Genomic DNA, 13,027 nt, shown 5'->3' with positions numbered 1-13,027 from the left:
GTAGCGCGCGCCACTCTGTTGGCCTTAAGTCGGAGGGCTGCAACGAGTTCTTATTAGTGGTGATTTAAATAGTGGAGGTGGTAATTGAGGGAGAATATGCCCTAGGATATAACCTTCGGTCGTCCAGGCAAAAATACTGAGAAATCCTTGCAAGACTAATTTTCACTAAGTTTAATATGCCACCATTTTATAAAACAGATTGAGTTTGCAGAGGCGAGTACACATCTTTGTCTGAACGACTGGAAATCCCTGCGTTAAATGCTTAATCTAAAATCTGCCAATCGCAAACAACAAAAATTTACTCAAATCTTCCATAGATGAAAACTTACAAAAAACTAAACACATATTACTATATTTGAGTGAACACTAATACCTATCCCTAGGTGCTCGTTGCTATTGTGGCTAAGATTTCAATGGGATGGTTTATCTTTCTTATCTTTATCATCTTTCTTATCTTTTCCAGCTTTTTTGGCATCATCGTCGTCTTCTTTCTGATGCCTTCCCTAGAATAATGAAAAAAATCTCTCATTGAAAAATTAACACGGAATAAAATAAACTACTCTACTACAAATTGTTGCTAATAGTTGAATGGACCCCAGAACAGGGGATTTTTTTTTGTCTATTTACAGGGGGAAGTAAGTTCTTTGTTTACTAACACATCAGCTACTTTACACAGTTACTTCATCCACATTTATACTTGGCTTTCTCATGGTAAAATAACAATTTTATGCCATACTAGCTTACCCGTCGCGCGTTCCTGTGATCTCAAAAGAATGAAAATCCATCGAAAAGCTGCCCCCCCTGAAAATACCAATTCATTGGGGAATCAAGTATATTAATGGAAAAATACGAAAATGCACTGAATCGAAAATCACAAACATCGATTTTTTTCAAATTTCGTGCTTTCCGCATTAAATTTTGATCCTAGGATGAATAAAGTGGTCTTTTACATTTATATAAATTACCTAATTAATTTACTGTGATTACCTATACAAAGAGTCTGAAAAATATACGCAAATCAAATTCATTTTAATATGGAAATCCCTGCGGAATTCTGCAGACTGCTCCCTCCCCCCGCGGAAAATCCCCACCCAACCTTCGACAATTCTCCCCTGTAAAAATTTTCCCTCATGTAAAATAATAAAAGCGGAGTTAAATTTGAAACCTATTAGATTGAATACTAAAGTAAAGAAACTGTTGAACATGAAATTCAGAGAATTTTTTGAGAAATTAACTAACCCGTCAATTGAATATTTAGAAAATGTGAATAGTCTTACTGGAAAGAACTACCAATTATTTGTGTTTAGAGGTCTCTAATTTCATTAGCGGGAAAGCAAAGTTTTTTATGTAGATAAGATATGAATAGAGGTCACGCAATTGTGGTCACATAAACCTGCCTTAACCCATTAACGCCAAAAACTAGTTACCGGTGAGATTCTGGGATGGTTGCTTTAGTGCAGTAGGGTTTTAAAAATTCGTGGTGTCAAATATGTTTTCCCACCAACACTGTTACCATGCTGTTATGTTCCCAGATGGGAACGCTAGGCGTTAGTCTTGTCCTTGGAACTGTAGGACATATATGGGGACATATCTTTTGCCATGTTTAATAGAAGTTAGTATGAAACATAAATTAAAGTTAGATATGGAATTGCTCGTAACACAGTTTCAAGTGAAGTTTGGCACTTCCTGCACTCTAGTCGTACATCGTTTTTGCATACTTGACATCGGTCATACTTCTCAGTTGTAACCAGTACATGAGTGGTTGATTTCTTAGGGTAGATCTGCGGTGGTCCTGAGCTCCCAACATGACCTGGACCTTAGGTTTCGTCATGGTGAACGAAACCGCATTTTCCCCTAGTGAAGCAGTCATACACAGTCGTAGTTATCTGCTATATCTACTAGCAGCTATGCTATCTTTGTGTTTTACAGCCAAAATCACTCGGTCTGACCTGTAGTCATAACCACGTTCCTTCTTTTCAATAAAAGTTTCTTCGTTGAGGCAAAATCCCTTCAAGTGATCTTCATGTACCGTGGCTCGAAATCTTTGAGACTGAAGCTTTGTGTGAAGATCGGACTTGTGATTAAAATAAGATGGGCTACATTTGTAACAAGAGACAATAGGTTTGTGACCGTATGTGGATCTAGTGGTATTGCTGGCCGTTTCTCTTCTCACAGTACAGATCAGTTATGTTGGGATATCCATTAGAAAAAGCTAGCACCCTAGCTTTGTATCCAAATCGACTTGGTTTTCCTTGGAATAAGATTTTTCAGTTGTTGATTTTGTAGTTGACGACCAAAGAAAGGTATCATTTGCTCGTCCATGGAAAGTTTTTTGACAGAACGTCCCATGTTGCTGAAGCTTTGCGTTCATTGTATCTACAAGTGGGCTCACTTTAGCCATTTTATCGCTGTCCTAGAGCTCCTTATTAATAGCAAGGTGTAGGTTTCTATTTATCTTCAGATATGTTTTGTGGCTCAATAATTTCCAAATATAGAGTTGAATAGGTCGTCTGGCCGAGACTAGTACTTTCTTTCACTGGGAAGGTGATGATACCCTGATCGTAGCACGATTCCTGAAAAACTGTGAAGCTGATATAACCATTCTGATCGTGTTATAGCCCAAATAGTTTTGTCCTAAAACTGACAAAAAAAACCCTCGAATTCGGGCATGCTCATCATGTGACTGATCTTCTCTCCCAATCTTGGTAGTGATTCTGATGGAATATCTCCAGACTATGCTTTCTTTTTCCATTTTGGTGTGTACCTTGTTTTTTGTTTTTTTTCAAAGGCTCATATTTTTTTAAATGTGGGTTTGAAGACTTTCCTTGCGTTACTGTTGGGGATGATTTCCTACGGAGGCTCAGTGGAACGTCTTCTAAATCATCAGCATCCGAAGTAGAAGCAGAAGAATGTCCGGATGGATACATCGTCTTTTAAGGAAGTATGAATGATATCAAACTCTATCGTCCCTGCAATGTCACTTGAAAGCTCATATATAGTCTGTAGGCCGTTTTGTATAGTGATAGCTTCTTTAACAAATAAGAATAGTTTAGGAGCAATCTGCAAACTAAAATGCACCATCAGTTCCAAATCCATAAAACACTTTGTGGTACCGAAACTCTGTTCTACCTCTGTGGATATTTTAATATAAGTGCATCATAGATTCTAAAGTAGGTAAGCAAAGCGTTTTAAACTCCAAGACAAGACTTTTTAACACTGTGCTTTGGTTGTACTTTACCCGAAACTATCGATTAAAAAATAGAAAAAAAGAAGGAATTTTAGCTAAATTTCAGAAAATCCAGAAAACTCACCCCACCCTAATTCTTGGACGTGGCTGGTTACCCCTATATTTCTGTAGAAAGCTTAAAACTAGCCTGAGCTGCTACTTTCTTGACAACATGAGACGTTCCCAAATGGGAACATCTTTGCACATTGGGTGCAAATGGGTTAAATGGTATCAACTTTAAGTTCAATAAGACATTTGTCTAAAGCTATTTGAAATTAAGCGTAAATATAAGGTATAAGACTACAGGCTCCATTATCAACGTTTTATGTGGTTTAGTAGATATTGAAGGGGGGGGAGTCAATTGTATTGTTTTCTTGCGTCAAATATCGGAACCCTCGTGTATTTAAAATTTTTCATTTATCCCCCCCCCCCCCAGATAAGAAGGTTCCTTGGAAGATTTATAGGATTTCCCTCCCTTATCGCCTGTAATTGTGCAGGTATGTCCGGGATACGAAAAAAAAAAAATCGTTAGTAAAACCTACTTACCTTAGAAATTTGTTCAGCTGCATCTTTATTTCCATGTTTGTCCTGAGGAGGAAGGCCTTCTTCTTGGTCTTTTTCACGGTTGAAAGAAAACATTGTATCTTTCTGAAAGAGAAACCTCAATAATTATTCTCCTACACCTGACCTGGTCAACCTATATGGCTTGCTAGATATATGTACAGTTTTCTTCTCGTTGTTCGTAGAGCCGCATAAACAGTAGGCGAAGAGCATTGAAGTGTTGTTCTAAAAGATCGAATAATAATAAATAGGGTCATGTTTGAAATGTACTTGCACTGATGTCAAGCTTAAAATTGTCTAGCTAATGAGTTTCTACAACTAGAAAGACTCATTTGCTGTTTATTTTAAAGCAAAAAATCAAATTATAGATTGTTGATGCTAAATAGTACGAGAAACTGAAAACAGAGACTTCGGCGCTTTCACAGGGCTTTAAGAAATCAGGAAGTTTTAAAGCTGAAAATATTCAAAATGTCCTCATGATATCATGTTGAGCTTGATCATGTTAAGCTTTGTCTTTTCTAATATATGATGTGTAAAAACGAGAAAAACACATTTGCTGCTCATTTGGAAGTATTGTTTCAAACTGTCCATTCTTTATGTCATTAATTTAACAAACTTTTTCAACAAGACAAGTTTTTCGAAGAAAAGTAAAGTGTTCCATTAAGCCAAGAATGAGCAAAAGTAGTCAAATAATCTTTAATGACACGAGAAAAACACATTTGCTGCTCATTTGGAAGTATTGTTTCAAACTGTCCATTCTTTATGTCATTAATTTAACAAACTTTTTCAACAAGACAAGTTTTTCGAAGAAAAGTAAAGTGTTCCATTAAGCCAAGAATGAGCAAAAGTAGTCAAATAATCTTCCAAGCGTAAAATTACCACAAGTCACTATCAATAAGTAAATGCAAATCAAAAGAACAAAAATTAACATGATTAGGGCTGATAACTCCTATGCATTCTCAAGACCAGAAAACAATTTGCACTTTACTGAAAAAAAAAAAAAAAAAAAGAAACTTTCAAATGGTCGTGGATTGTCAGATAAATTGACATATGCTGACATTTCTTTGTTAAGGTTTTGATAATTTTCGTTTGATCTTTCTTCTGGATCTTTCTTCTGGCAAAATACACAAATTTCAACATTTTGTAGATTGAAGCTGAAAACCTCTACAGTAGGGCTCTCTAATACGTAAAATCTGACGGTGTGATTTTCATTAAGATTCTCTGACTTTTAGGGGTTGTTTCCCCCTTTTTTCGAAAATAAGGTAAAGTTTCTCAGGCTCGTAACTTTTAATGGGTAAAACTAAAATTGATGAAAAACTGGTTGACTAAATAAAAAAAAATGAACTGAAAATGAGGAGCTACATTGAAACTTAAAACGGACAGAAATTATTCTGTATGTGAGGGGGGCTACCCCTTCCTCAACTCTAGCTCTTTATGCTAAGCTCTAAAGTTCTTTAAAAGTATTTCTCATTCAAATTCATTAGCTCTTTTATTTGAGAAATCTTTCTTAAAAAATTGTGACAAAAATCCAAACATTAGCTTAAAGAGCGAGGGTTGTGGGAGATGCAGCCCCCATATATAAGGAATAATTTCTGTTCATTTTAAGTTTTAATGCTGCTCCTTGCTATCAGCGGAAAAAACTTTCTTTGAATTTTAATTTCTAACCTTCTTTCAAATCCCCTTCCTTCCCCCCTTCCATGTAAAATTCCCCTGGGAAACTTTCCTTTTAAAAGAAAATTTTCCCCATGAAAAAAACTTCCGTACGTTTCCCAATATATTGGAATTTCCGTATGTGAACATTATGGACATATTCCGTATGTATGTATATGTATATTCCATATGTATATTCCGTATGTGAACAATGGACATACGGCGTAGCTTACAGCCCCTTCCTCAGGGACTATATGGGGTTGTGTCATCCCCAAAGGCATATTTATTGGACTTCTGGTCACTTTCGACTTCCATATAAATGAGCCCTGTTCCGATCTTCTAGAGCTATTGGTTGTACACAATCACCCCTCGGAAAAAATATACAAATAAACACGCATCTGTGATCTTTCTTCGGACAAAAAAAAAAATACATTTGCGTAGATAGAAGCTTGAAATCTTAACAGCAAGGTTATCTGATATGCTGAATCTGATGGTGTAATTTTCATTTAGATCGCTTGACTTTTTGTGGGTGATTCTCCCCTTTTCCGAGAATCAGGCAAATTATCTCAGACTTTAAACTTCATGAATTCCATATATTTGGAATCAAACCAAAAATTTAATTCTTTGGATATTTGTATTGTTATCTAAATTCTCTTTTTTTTAGAGTTTTGGTTACTATTGAGTCAAGTGGCTCCTTCCTGGCCGTTTATTACCACGAATTGTTTGACTGCTATTCTTCCAAAATCGCTAAAATTCTTTCGATATTATTCAATTCTATTGAAATTAAATATCAGTTGGAATTTTCCGAGTATTTCCTAGCTCTATTTCACCGTCATTTATGATTCTTCTTGAAAACGTTACCAAATAGAAGATCTGTGTAAAATTTTATGTAGTAATTCTTGATTATTCACTTCTTGAATTTTCTATACAATACCAGATGCAGCGGATTGTTTTTTTTCTCAGAGACAAAATTGAGGTTTCTCGCTTAAAAGTTTCTCTTGCTCTGCTTTATGCCACAACATAGTAGTACGCAAAATTATACCCCATCCTAAGGTGTCCAGAATTAAAGTTTTAGTTCGAATTGAAAACTGTAAATATTATAATGTTTAGTTCTAATTTACCAACCCCACAGCTCTGATCAAACAGTTCATGGTAACGAACTATAAGTAAGGAGCATCTCCGCCCAATAGTAAATATCGGTTAGGCACAATAGCCTAATCGATACTCTGAGAAATAGAAATTTGATAACAATAGATACATCAAAAGAATTGTTTTTTTATGCCTGTTCCAAATGTATAAAATTAAATATGTTTAATATTACCTTTCAAACAATCCTGATAAAATTTGCCAGATTTTCGAAAAATGGGGAGGGGGAAATCCCCCAAAGTCAAGCAATCTTATTGAAGATTGAACCATCAGATTCAACGTATCAGATAAGTCCATTTTAGAATTTTCAAGCTTCCATCTTTAAAAATATGAATTTTGTATTTTTTTTTTGCCAGAAAAAAGATCACGGATGCGGTTTTATTTTATTTAATTATTACTATATATTTTTTTTTTGTTTTTCTCATGGTTGATCGTAAGGAATGTATAGTCTCAGAAGATTGAGAGGGTTCATTTAAACGGAATTAAAAGTTCTAGTGTCCTTTTTAAATGACAAAAAATGGAAGGCAACTAGCCCCACTCCCATACCCTTTTTCCCAAAGGCATTCTGATCAAAATTTAAGATAGACATTTCGTTCAGTATAGTTGAAAGGTCCAATAGATACCTCTTTTGGGTATGATATGACCCCCCCCCCTAGAGCCCCTGGTGGAAGGGCCGCAATTTATGAAATTTATCGTTGTTTACATATAGTATTTGTTATTGGGAAGAATACCGACATTTTCAGGTGGGTTTTAAGGATGGATTTTCCATGGGAAGTATTTCTCATTAGGATGAAATTTTCCGGGTGTAAATTTTCCGGGGAAAATTTTTGACGATGGATATTTGCCAGAATTCAGGCACCAAATCCGCTTTATTTATCTTAGTTTCTTGTTGGCGACCCCATTTTACATGTGGAAATGCTATGGGGGAATTATCCGGGAAATTTGTCAGCAGAGTTGGAATTCTCTGGAGGATATTTATGTGAGGGTGGGGATTTTCCATGGGAGAAATTCTCCATGGGGAAAGTTTCTATTGGGGGGAGGGAGAGTTCTTAGGAATATTTTCCACTTGGCGGATTCCGTCATGACCGGAAAAACGATCAGAAATTCAATAAAAAGTCTTTCTTCAAATGAATATATGCTAAGGAGTATTTTTCAGGCGGAATCGTAAGCAAGACATTTTCTGGCGGGAATCTACAGAGAGGATGGAATTGTTGGGTGGTGTAATTGGAATCAGACGAGGGCGGTGTAATTGGAACCTTTTTCAAGAGTATTAAAAAAACTTTAGCGTCAATAGAGAGGTATTGAGGAAGGGGCAGTCTCCCTCATATGTGGAATAATCTCTGTTCGTTTTGAGTTTTGATGTTACTCCTCACTTTTGGTAGAAAACCTTACTTTTGATAAAAAATTATTTTATTTTTGCTATACAGTTTCAAAGTCAAATAGTCGCCCAAAACTTAACATGTAATTTTTAAATGAAAAATTCGTTCTATGTTAGATAACTTCGAAGACCACGCTGCCTTTCCATGTCGAAAGTATAACTGTTCAAAATAGGGATGAAACCTTTTAGTCGACTGTGAACAGATATAAAATTTGTAACTTGATATTTCGAACAAATATACGGTGTTCATCATCAGCAGTAAAAACTGATGAACACTGTATATGTGTTCGAAATATCCAGTTACAAATTTTATATCTGCTCACTGTCGATTAAAAGATTTCATCCCTATTTTTAACTGTTATACTTTCGTTCTAAGTTTTATTGAATAGTCGATGATGGCCCAGCATTATGTCCCATGTTTACATAAAAAAAAATCGTAAAAAAGGCAGAAAATACGAAAATTTTCTCTTCGCAAACCTGATGCATAAATTTGGGTTACATAAACAACTATTCTTGAAATAACACCATAACTAGATAATCAATTTGGATGTTATGTAGAAAGTGTTATACATTTCACACCAATAAAAAGGGGAAAATTCTGAAAATAATATCAGAAACAAGATATCCAGCGACAAGGCCCTGTGGAGAGTAGCAGCAACTGTGACCCATGGTTCACAGCTGTGGAGCAACAGATGCAACTGCGTCTCGCTGGTAATAAATATTTATGCTCCCTTATAACAATAGCAGATGCGTTTTAATTATTGTAAGTCATTATCAAACAGTTCGTGGTAACGAACTGTAAGTAAGGAGCAACTCGGCCCAATAGTAACCGAAACTCTCAAAAAATGAAATTTTCATAATAATCAATCCATCAAAAGAATTGTCTTTTTATGCTGATTCAAAATATAAAATTTTCATTAAGTATGATGTTACCCGTCAGAAGCTAAAAGCCTGAGAAAGTTTGCTTCATTTTCCAAGAAGCCCGAAAAGTCAAATGGCTTGAACACAAATTACACCGTCGGATTCAGGGTACCATAGAACCCTAGTGTAGAAGTTCCAAGCTCCTATTTACGAGAAAGCGGAATTTTATATTTTTGCCAGATCTCAAAGTGCATCATACCAATGGTCTTAGAAGATCGAGAGAGGTCATTTGAAAGGAAGTTAGAAGCTCTAATCCCCTTTTTAAGAGACCAAAAAGATTGGAGGGCAACTAGCCCCCTCCCAGGCCCTTTTTTACCCAAAGAGATGCAATTTCAATTTCTAAATAGCTATTTGATTCAGCATAGTGGAAAGGTCCAATAACTATGCCTTTAGGGCTGACATGACCCCCATAGTTCCCGGGGAGAGCAATTATGTAAGTTACATAATTTGCCAATTGCTTGTATATAGTAATTGCTATTGGGGAATATACATATTGTTTTGGCGGGGGATTTTCCACAAGAATTTCCTGTGGGGAGGAATGTTTCCAGGGGATAACTTGCACGAGGAGGCGGGGGAAGGGTATTTCCTGGCATGATTTCAAAAATTGGTCAGGAATAAAAATAAACAATTTTTTTCAACTGAAAGCCATTATCAACATTAAAACTTAAAATGAACGGAAATTATTCCATAAATGAGAGGAATAGCCTTTCCTCAACCCTCGCTCTTTAGGCCAAAGTTTGACTTTTTTTTCACAATTTTTTAAGAAGGGGTTGTTGAACTTGGAAGAAAAATGTTTTAAAAGAACTTTAAGACTGTCGGATAGTCGAATTTAGAAGAGTGCATTTCTTCTTGCTTACCTTTCATGGCATTATACGCACACAATATAAGAAACATCCAAATAAAAAAAAAGTCGAACTTCTGTTTCGAAATCAGGGCTTATAGTATTATTCCCCAATAAACTTATGAGAGGTACGGAAATTTTTCATAAGATACCGAAGATATAATTTAGAATTCTATCTATATTCAAAGTAATCTGATTCCTAAGAAAATTAAGCTTAGAAGCTTCGACATTTCACTTAGACAAAATGTAGGGATTTTGAAAATCCAAACTTCAAAACAGAAATAAATCACCAAAAATTATGTTATTGGAAAGCATTTCCAGCTCCAGTCCTTAGAAGATCAAGATATGTTTATCCATGTTGAATAACTTTGAATAACGTGATAACTTTGGAAATTATTTCTAAGTGAACGAAGCAATTTTGCGTATAAGAAAGTACATATCATTTTGCATAATTTTCTCAGCACTGCTGATTATAATACAAGAGGCTTCGAATAAATAGTTTCAGAAAAAAACCAAAAATCGGGATTTCGCATTCAAGATCGATATTTCCAGAGTTATTTCTAAGAAATTTTGAACAAATGCGGAATTTTATTCCCCGGTTGATTTTATTTTGTACTCCGCAGGAGTACGAAATATAATGTTCTAGAAAAACTTAACTTTCCCTGATAGGGAAGTTCTGTTTTGACACCATGGCAAACCTGAGGGAAAAAATGGTTTTCATTCTTTCCTGGAAACCTGCTGGAAATTTTACAAACTTCACTGGAAATTTTCTGTCCCGTTTCACGATTCCCATATTCTGGAAAAGCTTCGAATTTGCTTATCTTAATACTTCGGAGCTGTAGACTGCTGGATGCAAAAAAAAAAAAAAAAAAACATCTACGAAAGCCGCGGTGCTGTTATGTAGTACACAGAAAGCAACTATGAAAGTAGTAGTGTTGTTCCACAACACTGTAAAGTGAAACTTCATGAAACACTGAAACACGGGTTTTATCGAGTCATAAAATATGGAAAGTTAAAAGGGAAATATAAATTAAAGATAAGAACTTTTTTAATATCCTAATTTATGTAGCCGGTAGGTATCCAGAACTCCCATCTGAAGACAATCAGGTGATGTTATACGACGAGAATCTGAAGAGAATATTTTTTCGAATATTTTTACTGTTAGTAAGCACGTTTTTGGAGGCTCAAAAGAGAGTAAATTTTTTTATGCCTGAAGGCAAGCAAATTTTGTCATTACAGAGGTTGCATTCAGTCATTAAACTTCCTTAGAAGCTGACGAATTTTATGTGTGGTTTGGTAAGTGTACCCCTTTTTGTATCATGGCTGGTGGATCTAGTTGAAACTTTTTTAAAGGAAGAATAAAGGAACTTAGAATTCAGTGGTTGGAGGTAAGGAGGCAAGATGTATTTCCCTGGTTCTTCTAGAAGAGAATATACTACAGCATTTTTTATTTATATATTTCGTCCAACAGCTTCTTTGGCTATTAGTATATGATACAGCAAGCACTAGTTCACTACCGAGATTTTTTTGGTATTCAAACAGACTAAGCTTTATGAAAAGTTATGTTTAAGTTCTCATCTCTTTTGCTAAAATTGGTCATTTGATCCCTAACTTAAGCTGTCAGTAAAATTAACGCTTATGAAGTAATATGAAGGAACAAACCTTGATTGTTGGTAATTGTCTTAAGCTTCGAAATACACTGATAAAATTTGGTTACGATTCTGGCATTTATACAGCTGATCAACTCATTTCTTATTCAACCATTTGGCATTTCATGAGATCGTGTAAAAACTTTATATTGTTATGCATTCTTTTAGCGTGATACAGCCTTTTTTATTATTAATTGCAATTTTTGTTGCTAGGAATCATCGGTGTGTTTGATTCTTTGCTTATCTGGGGTATATTTCCTGTTTGATCTTTTCTTAGGATTGATTTCATAAAGCGGAGCGAAGTTTTACTAGTTTTCTATAAAATTTATCGAATGAAAGAAGCGCAAATCAGTGCACAAAGACAAGTTTAAAATATTGAACCAGCGCTTTTTTCATATTTTTCATGTCAATTGACAATATAGACGTATATTAACGGCTAGCAAATCCACAAAATACCAGATTACTCTCTTAATATGTAAGGAAATTTCCCTAACTCAACGGTCCTTGGTTTAGGGGGGGGGGGAGAGTTCATGTCAACTGTTGAAGTTGTTGAAGTCAACTCGAGTTTATGTGGCTTCAGGTGTTCGCTTTTTCCCAGGACACCGCTAAGAACGGAATCTGAAACAAGAAAAAAAACTTTTTTTTTTCAAATTAGCCAGTGCTTTAAAAAAACCTACTAGTGTAAACCACTCTTAGGTCAATTTGACCAAGCCAAGACAGTGTAGAAACGTTTAAAGAAGATCCAATGTCATGGGGTTTAGTGCGTTAATCGTCTGATGGGGAAGAGGATATAGAATAATTTTTACCGTCAGCTTATTTGCGCAAGAATGGATAATATTCCTGATTATATTTTGGCAGGTACTTGGTCAAATTGGCATAAAAAAAAATCATTTAATGCTGATGAAAAAAGTTGTATAGTATTTTTGGTTTTAATTCTAGGAATATCCTTCTCAACTTACAAAACGCATATTCTATCAAGGGCTTTGACACTAAAAATTCAGAAAAGTAAGAGGTGGACTTGGTCAGATCGGCTCCTGAAAGGCCTATATTTTGATCTATCTGGAAAAATACATGCATGGAAGTTGGTGTATTTATTTTGATTAATGAAATTTTGTATTTTGTTTAAGATATTCAATATTTTAAGTCAAAAGTAAATGTACCCTAGTATTCGCAGTGGGCATTTGAGGGAGACGTGAAACATTCTTGATTTGGTAATATCTGCTCATTCAAGTTTTAATAATTCTTTTTACTATGAGTAGAATAAATTAGTTGTTTTCATTTCTGTTCATGTTGTGTGCCCGCACTTATTGAACTAAACGATGCAGCTGTAAGGCTAATTATTTTTGGGAAACTGAAGGGCTATATTCAAGATTTACCGCTGTGATTACTACTTTTTTCTCGTATTTAGCTCCGTGTAAATTCATTGATCTTTGAAAAAAATTTCAAAAAGCATTTATCATATTGATTATAGAGTGGGCAAGTGATTCTCTTATTTTTTCTGTCATTATTTTTTATCTAAAGGGCATTATGACTTCAGTTATGAATGTGTTCTTTGGCCCTGTTCTATTTTTTTTATTTGAACATTTATTTATTTGACTATTGTTGCTATTACAGGCATTATCGTGTTTTACTTTTCTTTTGCCTGCTGGTGGACA

The 13,027-nt window shown here is 35.1% G+C and overlaps 1 long non-coding RNA gene across 1 annotated transcript; it reads right to left on the bottom strand.

The window, feature by feature from the left end:
- Window positions 1–281: 281 nt before the first annotated feature.
- LOC136039410 (uncharacterized) lies at window positions 282–11,441 on the bottom strand. Its single transcript, XR_010620434.1, has 3 exons — window positions 11,386–11,441; window positions 3,773–3,874; window positions 282–503 (listed from the first exon to the last, which is right to left on the bottom strand). It is a non-coding gene; the product is annotated as an uncharacterized LOC136039410 (long non-coding RNA).
- Between the last annotated feature and the right edge of the window lie 1,586 nt (window positions 11,442–13,027).

This window comes from Artemia franciscana, chromosome 19, assembly GCF_032884065.1.
Source record: "Artemia franciscana chromosome 19, ASM3288406v1, whole genome shotgun sequence".
In the NCBI taxonomy this organism is placed as follows: domain Eukaryota; kingdom Metazoa; phylum Arthropoda; class Branchiopoda; order Anostraca; family Artemiidae; genus Artemia; species Artemia franciscana.
This window is presented reverse-complemented; position numbering and strand designations above follow the sequence as displayed.